General features: G+C 36.0%; 1 protein-coding gene and 2 long non-coding RNA genes across 4 annotated transcripts in view; 2 read left to right on the top strand and 1 right to left on the bottom strand.

Annotated features, from left to right (window-relative positions):
* LOC127987626 (uncharacterized) overlaps positions 1-22,234 on the bottom strand; it is a 459,131-nt gene that overhangs the window by 66,073 nt on the left and 370,824 nt on the right. The gene's annotated exons all lie outside the window — the stretch shown is intronic.
* LOC127987560 (uncharacterized) overlaps positions 1-22,234 on the top strand; it is a 1,055,570-nt gene that overhangs the window by 822,740 nt on the left and 210,596 nt on the right. The gene's annotated exons all lie outside the window — the stretch shown is intronic.
* LOC127987645 (uncharacterized) lies at positions 10,501-11,833 on the top strand. The gene is made up of 4 exons (XR_008161301.1): positions 10,501-10,577; positions 10,685-10,760; positions 11,028-11,111; positions 11,556-11,833. It is a non-coding gene; the product is annotated as an uncharacterized LOC127987645 (long non-coding RNA).

The following is a 22,234-nucleotide window of genomic DNA, read 5'->3' as shown; positions in this document are numbered from 1 at the left end:
TTAAGCGATTTGTGAAGCTAGGTCTAACATGACTTTAGTTACAGATTGGCGTGAAATCGTGCTCTCACAACAACCACGCTATCTTAAAAAGCCCAACATCACGCTAAGGTTGCTTTCAAGTAAGCAAAACGATGCTTTGAAAACATCTGTTTCGCTGGAAGGACAAGGAGTAGCAACAGGACAACAACACAGAGACTTGACAGGTCCGATTGAAGAGCTAACGGGATATTTTACAGGAAAATACTAAAACGGGAAGACAGTGGGAAAACAGTTCAAATACGTGAGAACCCCGGAAAAACGGGAGGGTGGACAGCTACTAACTACACTTTTGAAACACAGTTAAAAGTCCATGTGTGAAGGGTTGTTAGCACTAACAGTTACTAAACTAGCAGCTAGAACACAGCTTACCTTTGTCCGGATTACTGTATACACCAGCTTTATGATCTGCAGCTCCTGAACCCATCCATTTGTGAACTGTACATGAGACTCCAATGACTTGTAGCTTCAGAGATATTGTGAAGTTTAGGCGCTCCCAAAACAAACAAGGTAGCCGAAGATATCTGTAATATCTGAATATATCTGGAATGCAAAAGTGTGGCAGCAAGTCTCCGTCGGTACTCCACTATTTGTTGGGAATTTGATATGGATCCAAACTGTTAATAGTCCCGATTTTGTCCACATACCGGTCCCTGGCATCCCTATTTAGCGTATCCATGTAAATCCCACAACCTTTTCACGATTTTAACATATTTTTTTCTTTCTCCCAACTCTGCTTCTTCTCGTTCAACTTGCTGTATGTTTACATTCGCGAGGCAAGCAACATGGCCGCCACGTCCCAGAATGCAACTCAGCGCCCAAGCCCTATAAGTGTGTCCTGTCCCAAAGCGTAGTATGTTGAGAAGAGTATGACAAGTCCCAAGGATGGTCTACTATTTCAGGTCGATTTTTGAAGTGTGGATCTGTCCACACTACAATGGCTAAAATTACCCACAATCCATTGTGCTTTGGCGATGGATTCGGTCCAGAACAAACAGGAATAAAACGTGTTAGAAAAACTACAAACGTGGCAGATCAAGGCAAAGTTAAAAGGTAAAAAACTGTATTATTTAGAGATGTTGAAGATATATACTGTGCTAAATTTCCTTCACCTTCTACATTATTTTATTTATTCTCAGGGAGGTAAAGGAAGTCAAATCTGTTCTATCTCATCTGAGTTCATTTTCACAAAACCTTCTCTGTGGTCGGTTCTTAGCTATAAATCAATGCCATCAATGTTATATATGACATGTCAGTTTATTTATTACAATTAGTAAATATTCTAGAACTACTGTGTAAGTATGGAATAAAGTATAAATGTGAGTAAGTAGTTAGCTCAAGGCAATATCAGCGATGGTTCTGGAGCCGGAGAGCTCTTCAGCATCTGATTTGATCATCACTTCAGTCTTTTATAGACAGCAGGTGGATCCAGTGTCTTCTGACATCACACTGGAAATCCCCTCACAACTGCTTTATAAAAGACCTTGCATCTTCTCTTTTTTCTTCTTCTGGATTCTTTGCTCTGTTGTCTTTTACACTTGATCTGAAACACAGCCGCTGAGGTAATGCCCAGCTTCTTTTCTCTTCAGCGCTCTCACTAATACATGTGTCATCTCTATGTGCTCTTGATTATACATCTTATAACCCTTTTCTTAAGAAATGAAATAAAACGGACCACGAGCTGACTCTCCCCCACCTGTCTCTTATTCCCTCACTCCCATATATGTCTGTGCTTTTCTGTCCTTGGTCGAGAGTAGATTGATTTGTTCTTGCTCATGTTCTGTGTCTGAGGACAAGCATCGTTGTCTTGCCCTCTGTTCAGCCGTGCTTCAGGACTCGTAGTACAGAGATCCGGCAGCTCGAGTGGTCCACAGACACGGCCTGCCAGCTCTGAAGTCTCCTCTCACCTGAGCAGCATTCAGCTATCGTTTATGTTATTCTGTGTTTTGTGACGAGAATAAAGGATCTCCTTTCTCACCACTCTACATCTGAGTCCTCTATCAATCCCAAGCTGTGACACCAGGAAATAAACAAGATATAATACACCCTTAGACATAATATATTACCTAAATACTTTAAACAATCAGGCAGGGTGGTTGTATTCTCATGCATATTACCCAACTATATATATATATATATATATATATATACAAACCCGATTTCAAAAAAGTTGGGACACTGTACAAATTGTAAATAAAACAGAATGCAATGATGTTGAAGTTTCAAATTTCAATATTTTATTCAGAATACAACATAGATGACATATCAAATGTTTAAACTGAGAACATGTATAATTTTAAGGGAAGAATAAGCTGATTTTAAATTTCATGGCATCAACAACTCTCAACAAAGTTGGGACAAGGCCATGTTTACCACTGTGTGGCATCCCCTCTTCTTTTTATAACAGTCTGCAAACGTCTGGGGACTGAGGAGACAAGTGTCTCAAGTTTAGGAACAGGAATGTTGTCCCATTCTTGTCTAATAGAGGCTTCTAGTTGCTCTGCTGTCTTAGGTCTTATTTGTCTCATCTTCCTCTTTATGATGCACCAAATGTTTTCTATGGGTGAAAGATCTGGACTGCAGTCTGGTCACTTCAGTACCCGGATCCTTCTTCTACACAGCCATGATGTTGTAATTGATGCAGTATGTGGTCTGGCATTGTCATGATGGAAAATGCAAGTAGGGCAGCAGGATTTTGGATAAATTGTGAATCACGATTTTTTTGGTCTCATATAGAGATCATGATTCCACCACGATTCTTTATTATTATTATTATTACTATTATTACTATCACAAGTATATAAATTAATACTTTTATTTTGCAAGGATTCTTTAAATTGATCAAGTGTGACAAAGACATTTATAACAAAATATTTCAGTAACGCTTTAGAATAGGTAACAGCTATGAGTTGCTTATTAGCATGCATATTACTAGAATATTAGCCATGTATTAGTGTTAATTAAGAACATATTAATGCCTTATTCTACTTGACCTTATTCTACATCCCTAATCGTAACCAATACCTAAACCTAACAACTACCTTACTAACTATTAATGAGCAGCAAATTAAGAATTTATTGAGAGAAATGTCGTAGTTAAAACTTAACAAGTGTTACCAATATTTATTTAATTATATTTAACATAAATTTTGTTCTTCTGAACTTTATATCAAAGAAACCTGAAAACCTGTTTTCAACTTAATAATAATAAATGTTTTTTTTTTTTTTAACAGCAAATCAGGATATTCAAATTATTTCTGAAGATCATGTGACTGAAGACTGGAGAAATGATGCAGTCAATTTTACAGTTTTTGCTGTACTTTGGATCAAATAAATGTAGGTTTGGTGAGCAGAAGAGACTTTAAAAAACATTAACTTTTAACATTAACTAACTTTTGAAGGTAGTGTATATATAATATATTTAAAACCCCAGTTTTTTATATTAGGAGGATGAAAAAGTTGTTTAAATCACTGATTCAACGACTCACTCATAAACCTACTCATAAACTTAATTCATTGACAAATACATTTTTAAGACACTTGTGCAATGGACACGAGCATTATTTGAAGCGCAGTACTTTCAAAAGGGGATTTGCTCTATTTTGATCGCTGCCATATAGATGTCAATGTTTTGTTTATATCTGAATAAATAACCTTTATCCCAGTTTTTCTGTGGTAATAAGAATGACTGTAAGACAGAAATAATACTGTGTAGTTGAATGAAGATGTTTCTTAACCAAATATGGTAACTGCTCTCTCTGTGTTAGCGGCAGTGCGAGCACGGATCTGAATGATCCGGTAAGACTTTGTCAAAAGAGTTTTAGCCAGCAACGGTGAATGGCACGGTGGATTGTGTTTACAGACAATGTTTTCTGGAAGTATTCCTGAGCCCATGTTGTGATTTCCATTACAGTATTATTCCTGTATGTGATGTAGTGCCGTCTAAGGGCCCGAAGATACGGGCATCCAGTATGGTTTTCCTGCCTTGACCCTTACGCACAGAGATTGTTCCAGATTCTCTGAATCTTTGGATGATATTATGCACTGTAGATGATGCATATTATACTATGTCCAAAAAAGAGGGCAAATACATCAGTAACTTCATAAATGCATAATTAAAATAAGAATTATGTCTCAAAAAGATTGATTTTACTCCATTTATTTTTGTCTTAGAATATCTTTATTGTTAGCTGCTGTTGTTTTTGTCATTTATTCACATTAAGTCTGAAGCTTGAACTTTGACCTGCACTTGTTATCAGACCCGGAAGACAGGAACAGGTTTGTTTCCTTTTGTGAAGTGAATGGTGAATATATAAAGTTTGTTATGTGATACTTAATTGTGACATGCAACATTAATTGTTGACTTTAGTTCATTTATGAATGTATTTGTCAGTTGAGTCTCTCTTTCTCACTCCCTGCTGCTCTTTATTCAGCACTTCTTGGCTGAAAGTGCAGTGAGTGTTTTCTGAAGAGGGTCTTCCAGCAGCTGAACAGATCTCACAGGACCATTTCTGCCCAAGAGCTGGCTGTTCTGGAGACCACCCTAACAGGAAAATCTGTGAGAGGGCCCCCCAAAAAACAGCTGGACGTTGAAAAAGTTCAGGCCATAACAGGTCTACAATTTTGACTATTTCTACAAAAAATATCATTGCACTACTGTTATTTTGAATATAATACATTGTTCAACAATACTTTTGCACACTCGTCCAACTGTATTTATTACCACTGTTCTCACGTTCCTGCTATTCATAATGTATATACTGTATAATCCTTCATTGCTCTGTTCATAATGTACATACAATCCCTACATACAATCCCTACATTGCATTCATATTTATATTCTGTATATACTCTGATCAATATTGTATATAGCAACTCCACTGTACATTCTGTATCTCATAGCTTCACTTACTCTGCACTTATATGTATATAAAACACTATATTCTTGCACTTCTGGTTAGATGCTAACTGCATTTCATTAGCTCTGTACTTGTACTCTGCATAATGACAATAAAGTTGAATCTAATCTAATCTAATCTAAAACATGTTACTATACACTACAATAAATAATACACTATTGTGATTGTCTGAATGAGAAGCTGACATCTGATTTCTTCATGTGGTCTTACCATGTTTACTATGGTAATGTTAATGGCTAGTGTGCATAGTCTTTATCGCTTATAAATATTTCAGCCTTGTAAGGTGATCATAATCCACACCAGATCTCAAACAGAAGTTATTTCAAACACCCGCTGCTGTCTGAAAGTGAGTTCTGAGATATTATTATTAATGTCTTTAACTTTAACCTAAATGATCCTCAGCACTGATGCTCTCCAGACGCAGAGAAACACCACCTTCATTCGTAAATTCCTCTAACCTAAACTCAGAGACCCAGTCAGCCAAAAATCCTGGCCGTTGTCCCAGAAGAAGCCTGGACGATCAAGCCCCAGAAGTGACAGTGGAAACCAGACTGACCCTGCCTTTATGAAATTACATTTAAATATAGGAACATACATACACATACACACATATACTTTTTTTAATTAGTCTTCAATCCTCAGTTTGTAGTCAGTAAACATGAACACATTCAGCAGTCACAGAAGAAGCTAGAGACAGAATTTAACTGAAGTCTATTCAAAAGTTGTCTGAATCTATTCCAAGAAGGTTGGAAGCTATTTTGAAGACAAACAATGTTAATAAAATACTGGCTATTTCTAATGTGTTCACATTATTTTCTCCAACCCCTGTGGACTTAAAGGGATATTTCACCCAAAAATGTTAATTACCCAATGATTTACTCACCCTCAAGACATCCTAGATGTATATGAATTTTTTCTTTCAGACAAATATAATCAGAGTTTATAGAATCAGTAGAAATAGTTTACTGTGCTTGTACAATAACAACTTTAGACAGTTTATAGTGTAATGGCTTTAACCATGTGCAGTCTGTGCAAAATATGAATAGTGCAAATAATGTATGTAAAGTACTGTGACCAGTGCAGTAAAAGAGCAGGTGCAGGTTAGATTGGTGGTGTGGCGTTCAAGAGTGTCTACTAGTTCGAGAGCGTAGGCTCCTGTAACGCCTGCCGGATGGAAGGAGGGTGAAAAGTCCATGGTTAGGGTGAGAGACATCCTTGATGATGTTTCTTGCCCTGCCCAGACTGCGCTTCTGATAAATGTTCTCGATGGAGGTTAACTGGGTGCCGGTGATCCGTTGAGCAGTTTTCACCACCCGCTGGAGTGCTTTGCGGTCAGATGCGGAGCAATTGCTGTACCACACTGAGATGCAGTTCGTGAGTATGCTCTCAATGGTACAGCGGTAGAATTCAGCAAGGATCCTGGGAACTTTTTTAAGGCTCCGTAAGAAGTAAAGGCACTGCTGTGCCTTTTTGACCAGGGCGGAGGTGTTATGGGACCATGTGAGGTCATCTGAGATGTGGATGCCAAGGAACTTGAAACTCGACACACGCTCCACTACAGCTTCATTGATGTAGATGGGTGTGTGTGCATGATTCCTAGTCCGCCTGAAGTCCACAATGATCTCCTTAGTCTTCTGGGTGTGTAGTCCAGGTTGTTGGTGGCACGCCACACAGCCAGGTGCTGCACCTTATCCCTGTGGGCTGACTCATCATCATCCTTGATCAGACCTACCACCGTGGTGTCATCTGCAAATTTGATTATGGTGTTGGAGCCATAAACAGGAACACAGTCATGGGTGAATAGGGAGTACAGGAGAGGGCTAAGTACTCAGCCTTGTGGCACTCCAGTGTTCAGGGTGATAATGGAGGAGAAGAGGTTATCTAACTTAACAGACTAAGGTCTGTTAGTCAGAAAATCTAGAATCCAGTTGCAGATGGGTGTTATCCTGCACAGTGAACCTGAAAAGGAAAGGAAAGAAATTGGTCAAGAGGGAGCAAGGGATCGTAGAACAGAAGTTGTAATGGAAAATGAGGAGATACCTCAACAAGAAGTTGATGTGATGGAGGAGGAACAACATGTAGAAAGACCTGATGAAATGGAAGATATACCTGTAAGACTGGGTGAGCATGACAGGGAAATAGGACAGGAATATAGATGGCCTAAGAGAGAAAGGAGACCACCAAAGACATTTACTTATGATCACTTGGGTACTCCCGCATGTTATAATGTAGAGCCTACAAACACAACAGTGTTTCAACCCATGTCTTACGAGATGCAAAACTTACCTCCATGGACTTACCCAATGCAGCATTATCAACCAGTATACTTGTATGCGTACTAAAGAGACTGAGGAAATGGAGAAAAAGAATGGGGTTTGAAGAAGGAAGATGATGCAGTTTCCAACACATGCCTTTATTCACAGTTAACATAGGTAGTGAGACATTGCATACAATCAGTAGAGCATTGAGATAAAACAACATTATCAGCAGAAATAACATTTTTTATTTTAGGTTGAAGCAAAAGGAGAGTAATGTCGGGACGACATTTATTTTTGATGGGGAGAGTGTGGTGGTTAAAAAAATATATAAAGTAAAAAATATATAATTAATAATAATTAGTGTCATTAGAATATGTTGTTGTCATTGAAAAAAATAAACTGAATGACGTTAATGCATAGTGTATTATTTTGGATGATGGTGATTGGTATTCCTTGCCTAGTATGGATGATCGATTATTTGATTACTTTTGCCTAGGGACTTTCACCTGCTGGGGGAGGGGGCGTGCTGCTCACACAATACAGAGACTCAGAAGATATTGCAGCAGCTCCGTGTCCTGTGTCTTTTATTGACTGTATATCTCCCCTAACCAGGTAGGATATTAGTAAATTGAAGTGGAAATACATTTTATGTAAGTCAAGGCTGTAAAAAATGGCAAGTGTCATTGTTTGAAGTGTATGCATTGTGTATTTATGTTTAAAAGTTCGGTTCAAGTTTACCGCGTGTGTATCACGTGTACAACTGGTGAATGCTAAACTGATGGTAGAGACCATGCGGTCATAGAAATGTGAAAACGGAGTGAATGAATACCATACTGTTGTGTTTGAGAACTAATTTAACAATTAAGTTACAGGTGACAGTGCTTAAAGAAAAGTAATCTGTTGATTCATAAGAGAAACCGTAATATGTGTTCATATTAATGGTGTGTAAAGAGATAATTAGTTTTGCTGACATGCTATAATTCTTGAGCTAATTTAAGAAGTTTAAAAGAGTTGAAGATATAGTAAATGACACATATGTTTACAATGTAGAGTATCACATGTGAGTATTGTATGCAATATACAGTACATAGTAGTATTACTGTGCATTGTAATTCAAGTTTCTATTGAAATTGTTTAATTGGTGGAAACGGTACCTGTGGGGAAGCTGTGAGTAATTCTATATTGTTTTTCCATATATTGTTTTTCTCTAAAAGAGATATGTTGTTATACGTTTTATATGACATATGAGAATGCAGAATTATTTGCATTAATGTCAGACAATACAGAGACTCATAAGATATTGCAGCAGCTCCGTGTCCTGTGTCTTTTATTGACTGTATATCTCCCCTAACCAGGTGGTCAGGGTACTACACATCCAAAGACATCCATCTATAAATGTCATCCCCGTACAGAGACCTTTTGTACTTCTTGCAGATGTATTTTCTTTTATTTCTTTGACTTTGGCGACTGCGTTTCCAATGGAATTCCTAACCTCTCTTTTTTTTTACTATTCATAAAATAAAATAATCAAATTATTTTGTAAAGTGTTTTTCACAATACATGCCATTTCAAAGCAGCCTTATAGAAGATGTGCATGTCTCTATTACAATTTAGTCTGATCTATAATATAAATATACTTTTCAACTTGAATGAGGTTGTGTGATTTGATTTATATTGTGATGTTTCTTCTCTTCTCAGTTCTTACACACTGGAAGCAATATTGACATTTCCTCACTGCTATTCACGATGTACTTTTATTAAGTATTTTGGGTGTAATACATTATGATTACTGGCTGATGTAGTGGAAAGTAAAAGTTGTGTGAACCTGCCCTCTGACCTTCCCTATTTTACTTTGTTAACAGACTGTTCTTGTGGAGTTTCCACACACAACTCGAGCGGCCATCAGGCGCAAGTGCAACAATGAGTTAGTCTGTGATAGTTTGACCCTTTTATCAAACATTCCTGCTCTTATCATTTGTACAGTATTTGTTGTTTCTTAAACTGTTGTACTGTCCAAATACCCACACTTGCCATCTTTGCACTTGACCAGTTGATTACTTATTTGACGTCTTTCCTGTATTTGGCCTAGTGTTCGAGTGAGCATGATGACCACAAGTGTGTGTCGAACTTTTCATGACCTGATGACTGTGTTTCCCAATCCTGATCCTGGAGAACCCCAGCACTGCATGGTTTTGGTTTCTCTCTTATCTCACAAACACACTTTTGAGGTCTTGGAGTCTTCACTGATGAGCTGATGAGTTGAATCAGGTGTGTTTGATCCGGGACACATCTCAAATGTGCAGTGTTGGGCTTCTCCAGGACCAGGATTGGGAACCACTGCCTTATGGGACACACTTAAGAGTTTACAGAGATTATTAGTTTTTTACTTTCAACTTTGCATTTTAAAATAAACTTCTAAATGTCTTTTCAATAGTCCCTATTAAAGATGACAATTTAATTTGTGGTGCTTCTAATTAAGTGATAAAAAGCAGTTGCAAATGCTGTACAAAATAAATATACTTTTCTGTGCACCAAGAAAATGTGCAACACTTTGTTTTACTACCAAATTATTGCATCTTTTTAGCTGTGCATTTATTGAATGAGCACTGTGCAATGTCCGAACTGATTGCACTATATTTTCACTGTTTTATTTATTATTATTTTTTTATGTAAAATCATTTTCTAACTGTTTTTAAATGTTTTAATCATTTTAAAAGTTTTATTATTTTTCTTCATGATTATTTTACTTTCTTTTATGTAAAGCACTTTGAATTACCATTGTGTACGAAATGTGCTATATAAATAAACTTGCCTTGCAAACGTGTCAGTCAAATATATAATGTTTGATTTTTATAAAAGTATGATTGTTGCATTATTAAATAGTTAATGTATCCCTCAAGACTTCTTAGTGTAAGCGTGTGTAAAACAGACTCGTATCTCAGTTTGTTACAGACATTACAAGCAATATGTTGTGATCTTTCAACCGATCTTGTGTTGAGGTCTGAAGTTAGACACATGGTAAATGTGGTGGCACCCAACCAGGTGCATGACCAAATCTGGTAATTGTTGGTTATATTATTTTAGAAAACCTTTTTTTTTCATTATCTCTTCTTTTTATTATGTGTATTCTTTGTCAAAAACGTTGTCGGATATTGCATAAATGACATAAATTAAGGAGATTGCATTAATAAAACTGCATCTGCAAATTAAAACGCAATGGTCAATGTGTGGATGAACTGAAATCCCATGAGCTTTAATAGGACTATCTTCCATCACATAATTGTGTTGTTAAAAGCCAGGAATGACATGCTAACTGTCCATGCTAGAAGGCCTTCATCTTGCATTATCCAGCAGATTCATCAAGGTATGATGCTATGCCTTCAGTTATGAATACAAAGCTTTTCATCACTTCTCTCAGTTTTTAAGATTGCAAAGTGAAAACCCTTGTTCATCTTTTATTTCTGACCCCAGACTCTCAAGAGGATTTGAGCAGTGAACGAGGGTGTGCTTCAGTGGGTACATGATGTCAGACAGTGGGCTACTGAGGGTACAGTATTTTACACACAGTCATCGAAGTAGTTTACTATTGCAGTCTGCTAATCACGTGTAGAACTGAGAATCTGTGCCATGCAGGAGAATGAAGGAAGGACTTGTCTTCCTGTTTTGCTTGCTATAAACTTGTGGGCTTGTAACTCCACTGAGACTGTAAACACTGATTTGGGGCTCTAGATTATCTTAAAATTGGTATTGAAACTCTTTTAAGGCCGAGCCTGAAAGACATCATAATCATTTACTTGTATTATTGTTGCTTTAGGATTCTGTAGGTACCAGATATGATGACCAACATAACCTTCAGAAATCAACTGAACAAATGTTTCTAGCCTTTATAATCAGACTGGTATGTTGACAACTCATCTAATATATTTGTTATTTGTATGACTTGCAGATGTGTCGTCTGGATTTTTTTGGAATTAACCAATTTTCAGGTCCTTAATTTTAAAATGTCTTCCTCTTAATTTTACAGATATTAAGCAAACTATCCATTTTAAATTTATTCTTTATTAGGACAAGTAATTTTGAGCACAAGGTCTTCATCAGGCCTACATCACTTGTGAGATGACTGAGGTATTTAAAGCTCTTAATCAGCTGAGTAGTTCTTGAAATAAAGAACAAGGGAGACAATCTTTATTGTGTGGTGGTCTTCCTAACGTCTTATTCCTTAATAAGCTGACTTTTTACATTTGTTCACCCGACAGCAGGTTTTGGGAGGTACATACACTACTTGTGTTCAGAATGTCCAGGTCAGATTTGTATTGTAGAGATGTTATTTATGTGAGTTCAGAATCCAGCAACATCCTCACCAAGAAGAAGAGTTTGATGCGTACATGTCAAAAGTGTGTCTTGAAGAGGAAAGACTGATTGTGATGAGGGAGATGAGACAGCACTGCACCGAGCTCAGAAAGATGGCTGGGAACATCAGGACAATGACATCAGAAATGAACTTTTGTTACACCTTCTTGTGTGAGAAGCTTTTGGGGAGACTGGGTTCCTACCCAACCACTGTTATATGTCCTTTTTATGAACATAGTCTTTTGATTAATGTGTATTTTTATTTTATTTTTTCTAAGTCAGAATAATAAAAAAAAGGTGGCTATAAAAGTTTAAAAAATAATAATAATAATAAAAATAAAAAACAGCCAAATGGCTGGGCCTAGACACTTGCAATTGTTTTTTTATAATTAGGGCTACAAAAGTCTCCATGAAGCACAAGTTAGTTTCAGGATTTTTATTCGTTTCTCGAATTACTTTGTCCTTTAGTGATTAAAAAGTCATGGATCAACTGAATGATCGGAGAATAAATCAAATAAATCACAGTATCATTACAGATATGAGGAGCCTTCAAATCAGCAACAGTTAAATATGGCAGGCTACTATATATGAAATTAAAGTAATTAAAACAAGTTTTATTACAAGTGTAACTGTAACATGATTGCTAAGAATATAAATATAATCCTGCACATTACCTTGTTAATGGAAAGACATCTGTTTGCAGTAATCTTAGTAAAAGTGATCTACAGTAATAACAGTGTCATCTGAAGAGGAAGGGGATCCAGGGAAAGTCACAAACGCTATGCCATAATGACACAAGACACATATGTACAATATTTCATGAGCTCACTAACAACAGCTTTTAAAAACCTTTTTATTGGTATAAAGTGCACGGTGCAAATGGACAGACTTGAAAGTTATAATCATTTTAAATGATGGCATCATTATTTGACACTGTTCAATAGTTTTATATAAATGTGAAACATTTACTTGATTATTTCCCATGTCAAAAAGCTTTGTATAAAGATATCGTAACAGGTTGTCAGTTAATTGCCAAAAGCATTTCCAGAGTTTGATATAGATCCAATATGTACAAAATATGTGATAAATAAAGACAAGTTAAGGATCAACCACTATGAATATGTTTATTTATTTTATGAGACCATTCTCTGAAAAAACTCCCAGATCCATTTTATGTCTTACACTTTGTGTCTGAAAATAAAGAAATAAAAAAACATTTCTAAAAAACTGCATAATGAAAACTCATGAACCCACTCAAAAGTGTCAACAACTGATGTGTGAAACGAACAAACAAATTATTATTTATTATTACAACAGAGGAAAATAAATAGATAAAAAAGAGGAATCCAGCACATTGGGCACCTGTAGAAATTGGAAATGAAACAGTGTCTATTACTGTAAAACAAGATCTACTTGGTTCTACTTAAAATCATAAGTTAAGCAGCTGCCTCAAAATTTCAATTAAAAACAAAATGGATTAATGAATTGATTTAACTCATTATTTTGAGTCTTGTTAAGCTGTGAATTGTCTTCTGTGAATCAACATGACTATACAATTATAGTTGTTTCAACTTTGCTATGCAAGTTCAAAATAAAGTGAACTCAGTAGTGAGCATTCTGTTAACTTATCCCCATGAGTGGGTTCAACGTAGTAATTTCAATTAAGTTATGTCTTTGAATTAGGGTATCAAGTTAAGATGATCTAAAAGAATGTCTTGTTTTAACTTAATTATAAAAAGACATTTTTTTTTTCAAATTAAAACCAATGTTAAGCTAATACAAGCTATACATAAACACTTCAATCATCTCAAACTTGCAATCAACACTTTTTTTGTTACCAAACTTCAGCTGGGTGCAGGTCACATAATGAGTCTAAGTGGGTTGTGCACAATCATGGGGAAGACTGCTGGTCTGACAGTTGTCCAGAAGACAATCATTGACACCCTTCACAAGGAGGGTAAGCCCCAAACATTCATTGCCAAAGAAACTTGTTCATGCTAACCCAACTCATCTTGTCTGACGGAAAGATTAGGCACCCCACAGCAACAACGCCAGTGTACATTGAACTCAATTTGAGTCAAATTTAACAAACCTATGTAATGTATATATGACTCCCTCCGTTTTGGGAGTTAAAATAACACTTTCGAAAGTGTGAAATAAGTACATTTTAAGACTGAAAGAGTTTATTTGTAAATCCAGCATGGTGTTGAAACGTACTCTGTGCGTAATGTACATATTTCACACTTCTGAAAGGGTTATTCTAACTCCCGAACAGAGGGAGTCATATATACATTTCAGGAGTGTTAAAATTGAGTTAATTGTGTGGTGTTCAGGTTCAGGAGTTCAATGTTCAAGTAAAAAAATATTTTAAAATGCGTGTTTACAATTATTTATTTAAATTGAAACATTGTAACTCTTTATCCCTGCACAAAAATGTCTTCACATTCAGTGTTTTCAATACATTTAAACAACATATTCTTAAAAAATTAAAACATATAGTCAAAGCAAATCAGTATAAAGGCAAGTCAAAGCAAATCAGTGCAAAATCTTTTTTTTTTCAATATGTATTTTGAATTTTATTAGGTTTATAGTGCTTACATTAATCAGTTTAAACCACAGCATCTCATTCATTACCATGAGAGCTGAATGCAGGGTCGTACTTAGCTGATGTGAAGATGCAAAGTAGATCGCATTCCCGGGGTGGCATTCAGTCCGTTTACCCCTCAAGTGTGGAGTCCGTTGTGACCGCAAAGGCTGAATGTATGTTACTCATCACTGAACAAAGTCTGTGCCAATGGCGTTTGGACCTCCTTGGAGGAAGTATTTTTTTTTTTTTTTTTTAGGACGACAAGACGTGGTTCTCTGCAGTTTCCAGCAAATCCACTCCCACTTGCAGCATCACAAAAGTGCTCCTATAAAAATGGAATGAATCATTTCACATCCATTTATCAAAGCTTTTATTAACAAGTGAAATTTCAGAGACAAGTATCAATTACAATACAATAATAGTTTGCTCAAAACATGAATTGAAAACAAAAATTTTGTCAATCTTCATGTGGTTCCAATCCTGTATGACATATGTGTCTTACATGTCTGAGTATGAGTATAAGTAAATAACAATTCAGGTGAACAATTTGTTTTAAGGGTTATTTCGCCCCCAAACAATAAAAATGATGTCATCTTTATTTACCTGACTGCTGGTCTCTGTGCATGAATGTGAGTTGTGACCAATCAAGATGAATAAAAACACCAAATAAAATACAATCTATGTGCTTTTTTCTCTGAGGTAAATACATCTGTTGTGCTCGTTGCAACAGGAAGCGATCACGTTCATCTGTCAGCTGTCATTTTGACTCTCATGACAACCGAAGCTCCAGTCCGGAGTCAGTGGAGAAATTACACATTTTTGGGATTTCCATGCTTAGTTTTTTATGTAATATTTTTATTAATCTTGATTTTTTTCAGAACTTGTGTGCAATTCAGTGTGAACTGAACTAATAGTGTCTCATGAGCACACAGTCATGCACAGAGACCAACAATCCAGTCAGGATGTTTGTTAAATAATATGAAAAAGTTCAGTATGTTTCTCACCAAACCTTATTGTATACACACAGAACACTTGGAATATACATCACATGATACATAAGACCACTCTGTTATACGTTGGCTTCTATTTTAAGGTAAAAAAATTGATAGGTAAAAATTGATAGCCTGAATGCACTGTAAGTCGCTTTGGATAAAAGCGTCTGCTAAATGCATAAATTTATTTTAACAGCTTGACGTTATTCGCCATAGACTGAAATTATATGGACAAGCATATTCGGAACATTTTATTTAAATCTCCTTTTGTGATATGACATAAGACAAACTTCAAGGGTAAGTAGATGATTATTAAAATTTTGGGGTAAACCATAACCCTTTAAGGAAAAGCATTTAACTCACTGTAAAAATATGGATTTTTGTTGTAAAAAGAAGTCCGTCTTACTGGAAAATAAGTTGTGGTTCCTGAATTTCATGTTGATCTCAATGTGCTGAGGCAGGGCTCTGTCTATCAGAATGAATGCACATAAATGGGACAGCACATAAACAAATGACAGTACAAGCATACCAAAAAAATCTAATCTAATTTGTAGTTCATGCTACCCACGTGTCATATGCCAAGTCTTGTGAGGACACATATCCACTTTGAATGGTGAACAGTTTAACTCATGCAGTATAGAGAGTTTGAGGACCGTATATTGAAAAGTTATTTACAAATATATACAAATGACTATATATATGAAAATATATGAATATATGAAACCAACACATACACACACACATACATATGTGTGTGTGTGTGTGTGTGTGTGTGTGTAAAAATCACACAAATCCAATATACAGATACATTAACATTATGAAAACTTTTTAAATGAATGCCTAATGTAATCACAAAATTTGGTCACAAGACAGACATGCAAGAAACAATGAACTTACGTAAATGATATTGCTATTTTAGATTTGGGCCGTTTATTGGGTTTGATTTGACATCAAATTTAATCTGTGAGAAACGTTTCAGATCGTCTAGACACGCACAGCATAAAAATATCATTATTACATAATATTATTTTATGAAAAACTTCAGTTCTCTCTTCACAGCAGTTCAGTCAGTGTACTGTTTGAGTAAATGAATTACTCCGGGATATTGGTTTGTTTGAACTAAAAAACTAACTAAAAAAGTTAACAGCTTAATTCATCTGTGGATTAATGCGTATTGGAGACGAGAACAGTTTAAAACGATTCAGTTCAATTTGGTGAACTGTTTCAAAAAAATCCGGTTACATCGAATGATTCCTTAATTTGTTTTGAACTGTCTCTCACAACAGACACGGAAGAGAAGACAATGCTGAATAAAGTCGTAATTTTTGCTATTTTTGGACCAAAATGTATTTTCGATGCTTCAAAATATTCTAACTGACCCTCTGATGTCACATGGACTACTTTGATGATGTTTTTCTTACCTTTCTGGACATGGACAGTATACCGTACACACAGCTTCAATGGAGGGACTGAGAGCTCTCGGACTAAATCTAAAATATCTTAAACTGTGTTCAGAAGATAAACGGAGGTCTCACGGGTTTGGAACGACATGAGGGTTATTAATGACATAATTTTGCTATCTGGGTGAACTAACCCTTTAAGTTACTTCTGGTCTCTCCCTTCTCACAGCAGTTCAAATCTGTGAGAGACGGTTCGGCTCGTTAGGCGTGCACAGCATTTAAATATCGTAATAAAGTAAAATTATATAAAAAATACATGTAAAACGAGGTAAAACACTTAATTATGGTGTTTTCCTTTGATAAAACCAAATTCCCCATCTTCTCCCCATCGTGAGTGAAATAATATCTCTCTCTTGGAGAACAGCACATAAATATTGCTATAAATCAATATAGTGTTATTAAATACATATTTTAAATGAGATGAAAACACTCACTTTCAGAATTCCCTCATAGAAAATAACTGACATCCTCGTCTGTTCCGGTTCAGAAGAGTATAATTGTTGAATTCAGTGGTTATTTTGTTTTCTTTGTGCCCAAAATACATTCTCATAGCTTCATAGAATAACAGTTGAACCACACATGGACTGTTTTACCAATGTGCTTGCAACCTTTCTGGCTCTGGGAACATTTCAGTTATGCTGCAGTCTATGGAGAGTTAGAACGCTCTCATGTTTCATAAAAATATCTTAATTTGTGTTCTGAAGATGAACAAAGGTCATGGAATCACACAAGGGGGAGTAATTAATGACAGAATTTTCTTTTTTAGGTCCACTATCCTTTAAAGCTGTAGAATATGATTTGTAGACCAGATCATCTTTGAAGCACCACAATATTTAATTTAAAATGCTATTTTGTCACAAATATTGCACCTTGTGAATTGAAGTCTATAGTGTGATTTCGATGAAATTTCAGATAATTGTTCACCTCTACTGTTAAATGAACAAAAACATCTGGACATTGCCCAAACATAATAAACATCTTACAAATGGAAATACATCCTTCATGAAGACTCACATCAAGTAATGTCAGTTAAAATGTATGGATTTACACACAGTACATCGACACACCTTTCCTTTTATGAAGCCGCACTGTAGTGGGAACTGGACAGCCTCCTTTTTCCACACCTTCATCTGTTAATAACATGCAAAAATTAAAATATGTAAAATATATACAATTTTACACACACATATATATGAAATATATATAGTATATATTTGATGAATGGAGACAAACAAGGAAAAAACATTCCCAGGTTTGCTCTGTTTATCTCCATTAATACTATTTTCTGAGCATATTTTCACTTACCTACATCAACTCGCTCCATCAATATTGTCACCACAACTGTACAGTTTACACAAAGTATTTAGTAAAAATAAAAGTGTGTATATTTTATATTTTGTGTGTATATTTAATTTACAGAAAATAACTAAAACATCAAAGGGATAATAGAAGTAAAATAATGTACATTACCCAGTGTATGTTAAAACAAAAATACAACAATAAAAAATCTAAGACAGGCCCTAGTGAACAAATCTGTTTCTAGATATTTTATTAAAAGCGTGTAATGATGGGGTGAATTAAGGGTGTTTGGGACAGTTTCTGAATTTCTGCATTCTGCGAGGTTTCTTGCCATAAAATAAAACATCAGCTTAAACACGATACACTTCTGTAATACTGAAGATGTTATCTACTCATCTGAGAAGGAGACAATGTTATATTATTATAATGAAAGGATGCGTGATGTACACTTTTCTGTAAACAGGCCTGAAGAATCACCTAAAGTTTATTCAAAGCAGAAACAACATTCATGTTCTTTATGTGGAAAGAGTTTTTAAAAGTTCACTAGAAAACACACACTGCTGTCTGTGAACTTAACTCTGACAACATTGTTGGTTTTCATCCTGAAGGAACCAAAAAGACAAAGTTAAACATGAGACGATAACACTCACAGTCATCACAAATCTCTCAACAACACTTAAACCATGTTATTTGCTTCTAACATATTTCTGAATTTGTGTGTTCCTATTGTTTTTTTCTTTTCTTTTCTTTCTTTTTTAATACAGAACATTACTTTATTGTCTTTAATGTGGGATGATTCTCCTTTATACACAATGATTGGCAACCCTCAGCTGGACAAAGTAATGATGGAATCAAAAACCAGTTGGACATTGAGCCTATAAACATAAAGAAGCAGAAACTGTAGAACAAGTATTAATACTGCACCTTATATGAATAGAAATAATTGAAAGTAACAAATGAATACAAATCTCTGCATGTGGGACATTTCCAATAAACATGATAGATAACAGTCCAGGAAGAGTGAAAATAATAATGGAGTGTTTAAATGTATTAGGTGTAATATCCTCTCTCCAGTACAGCAGGTGGCAGTAACTGTTCAGCTCGCTCGAGACCCTCCAGTAAAACCCACGAAGAAGAAGAAGACGAAAGTAGACCGAGGCAGAATGGCTGAGTTTGGAGGAATGAGGTGTGATCCGGGAGGTGCAGGAAGTGACGTGGATGAAGGAAATGAGATTGAGGTAGACACGGGTAACGAGGGAAATTCAAACAACGATGAATGGAGGATAGTGAATCGGAAAAAAATGAAAAGAAAGCAGAGAGAATCTGATGGAGATAAGGGAGAGGAACAACAAAGTTCAGAAATTAAAGTTATTCTGCGATTTCAATCTCCTTGTACATCAAATCCTTTGAAGGTTAGTGATGCTATTCACAAGCTGGTAGGTGACGTGCCGTTTGTTAAAACTTTACGAGATGGGAATCTACTGGTTATATGTAGAGATATAGTACAGCAGCATGGATTAATGAAATGTAAATCATTCCTTGGGAAAGAGGTTAGGCCACAAGTTTGGGAAGATAGAGGGAAGGTTATGGGTGTAATATCTGGAGTGTCAACTGAGATAACTGAAGAAGAAATTAGGGTTAATGTCAGAGGAGTGCGAGTAACGAGGGTTAAACGATTACCTTTCACAAGAGATGGTGTTAAAGGGCCTAGCCTGTCTGTATTGTTGACGCTAGAGGAAGACAAAATCCCTGAAAGAATTAGATTTGGGTATGTCAGCTATAAAGTAAGGCCATATATCCCTCCCCCAATGAGATGCTTTAAATGCCAGCGTTTTGGGCACATTGCAGCAGCCTGTAAAAGTAAACTCCGTTGTGCCAAATGCGGAGGGGAACATGAATACGGGAAATGTGAGGGGGGATTTAAAATCAAATGTTGTAATTGTGGAGGAGAACATAGTGCTGCCTACAAAGGATGTGATGCACATAAAAAAGTGGTTCAAATTCAGAACGTGAAGCTAAAAGAAAAGCTTACATACGTTGAGGCAATTAGAAAGGTAAAATCTAATGACAGCAATAGTAGACCAGCACTTGTGACTCAACCCCCAGTTCAAAGCATAAATAAATGCTGCAATGTTACCAAGGATACACTTATAGTGGAAAAGAGAAAGTTTGTAGCGTTTATGGTAGAAATCATCAACTGTTCTACTCAAGCATGTAGCCGAAAACAGAGAGAACTAAGATAATAGCAAAAGCGGCAGAAAAATACTTGGAAATGGAAGACATGTCAGTAGAGATCATTAATGCAACACTTATAACGGGGATATCAGATACAAAATCAACATGTGGTGTTGGAGATTAATAATGTTAACCATTTTACAGTGGAATGCGAGGAGTCTAATTGCAAACGGACAAGAACTAAAAGCAGCATATTCAGGAGCAATCTGTTAAACCTAACATTATTTGCATTCAGGAATCTTGGATAAACCCTCACTTGAATTTACATTGTATGGTTATACAGCAGTGCGTAAGGATAGAACCCTTACTATGGGTGGTGGAGTAGTCACCGTTATCCAACATGGTGTTAACTATAGAGCTATCAACAGTAGTGAAGAGCTTGAGATATTTATAATTGAGCATGGGTCAATAAAACAAAAATTAGAATTATAAACTTTTATAATCCTTGTCAAAAAATAACTAGGGACATGTTGGAGAGTGTATGTGATGTGGGAAACGCCAAAGTTATAGTATGTGGAGATTTTAATGCATATAATACCCTGTGGGGATGTGATAAAACAGATAGAGATGGGTATATCATTGAGGAGTTTGTAACGCTTTTAATCAGAAGGGCCGGATAGCTTGTCTAAATGGTTGTAGCAAATGATAAGCAAAGACTCACAGACGTGACGGATATTCCACAGTGGTGATTTATTGTCGTCGTCGTCGATTCGCACACATTGGCAGTTTGCAAAGCACTCCACTAACAACTGCGTTACTAAACAAAAGAAACAAGATGAGAGCAACAGAAAAACAAAACGGACCTTTCACGCATACATGCGATGTTCACAGCTCGCGCTCCTGATTCCGACTGCCCACTCTGTGAGTGAGTAACAGAGTGCGTTCCACCTTAAAGGCGCAGTACACAATTCTACTTGTTACAAGTTTATGGATGATAATCAGTTAGTGTGTCTAAATGATGGAAGAGGTACTAGGTATGATGTAGCTCATGGTGTAGAATCTGCAATTGATCTTACTTTTGTGACGCAACAACTAGCAGGTACTTGCATATGGGATGTGAACAGTGATAATGCAATGGGCAGTGATCATTATCCTATCTGGATTAAAATAAGGAGTCAAAACATTAGTTTTGAAGAAAATTGGATTTCAAGGTGGAGAATGAAAAGGGCCAATTGGGGGCTGTATCATTTTAAAACAAGCAGCAAATTAATTGAAGTCAGGCCAAATTTGAGTGACGACATTGAGGAGTTGAATAATATGATTATTAACATAATATATCAGTCAGCAGAGGAAACAATAGGTAAAACACCTGGAGCAAAGAAGAAGCAAATGGTACCATGGTGGTCTGATGAATGTAGAGAGGCTGTTAAAAACAGGAATAAAGCCTTTAAAATTGTTAAATCTAATCATTCATTTTTTAATTTATTGGAGTATAAAAGAGCACAGGCTAAAGCCAAAAGAATCATAAGAGAAGCTAAAAGGAAATATTGGAGAGATTTTTGTAGTAATATTGGGACAGGAATTAAAATGAATGACATATGGGGAATGATCAGAAAGATGGGTGACATAAGAAGGGACTTTTCACTACCAGTATGAGGCAGTAACCAGTAGAGAAAAAGCTGAGATGCTTGCAAAATCCTTTGTAAGCATACATAGTTCACAGAATCTCTCCGGTGAAGAGCTAGATATAAGAAAGAGGATCATTGAAGAAAATAAAGATATGCTGGAGATGAAAATGGCGGGGGAGAGTTCACTAGATGCAGATTTCACACTGTTTGAACTAAAAAGAGCATTGATAGGTGTTAAAAATACCTCACCAGGGAGAGATGGGATATGCTATAAAATGATTGAAGAAATATCTGATGAGGCAAAAAATTTGATACTGGTTTTATATAACAAAATTTGGGAACGAGGAAAACTGCCTACTGGGTGGAAACACTCAGTAATAGTCCCTATAGGGAAACCAGGAAAGGATCAAATGAATGTCAAAAGTTACAGACCAATAGCTTTAACGTCTAACCTTTGTAAACTCATGGAGAGGATGATTACTAAAAGGTTAGTGTACAAATTAGAAAGCAGAGGGCTGATCACACCATAT

The sequence above is a fragment of the Carassius gibelio genome, chromosome B22 (genome assembly GCF_023724105.1).
Source record: "Carassius gibelio isolate Cgi1373 ecotype wild population from Czech Republic chromosome B22, carGib1.2-hapl.c, whole genome shotgun sequence".
Taxonomy (NCBI): domain Eukaryota; kingdom Metazoa; phylum Chordata; class Actinopteri; order Cypriniformes; family Cyprinidae; genus Carassius; species Carassius gibelio.
The sequence above is the reverse complement of the archived record's forward strand: the minus strand, read 5'-3'. Positions and strand labels throughout refer to the sequence as shown.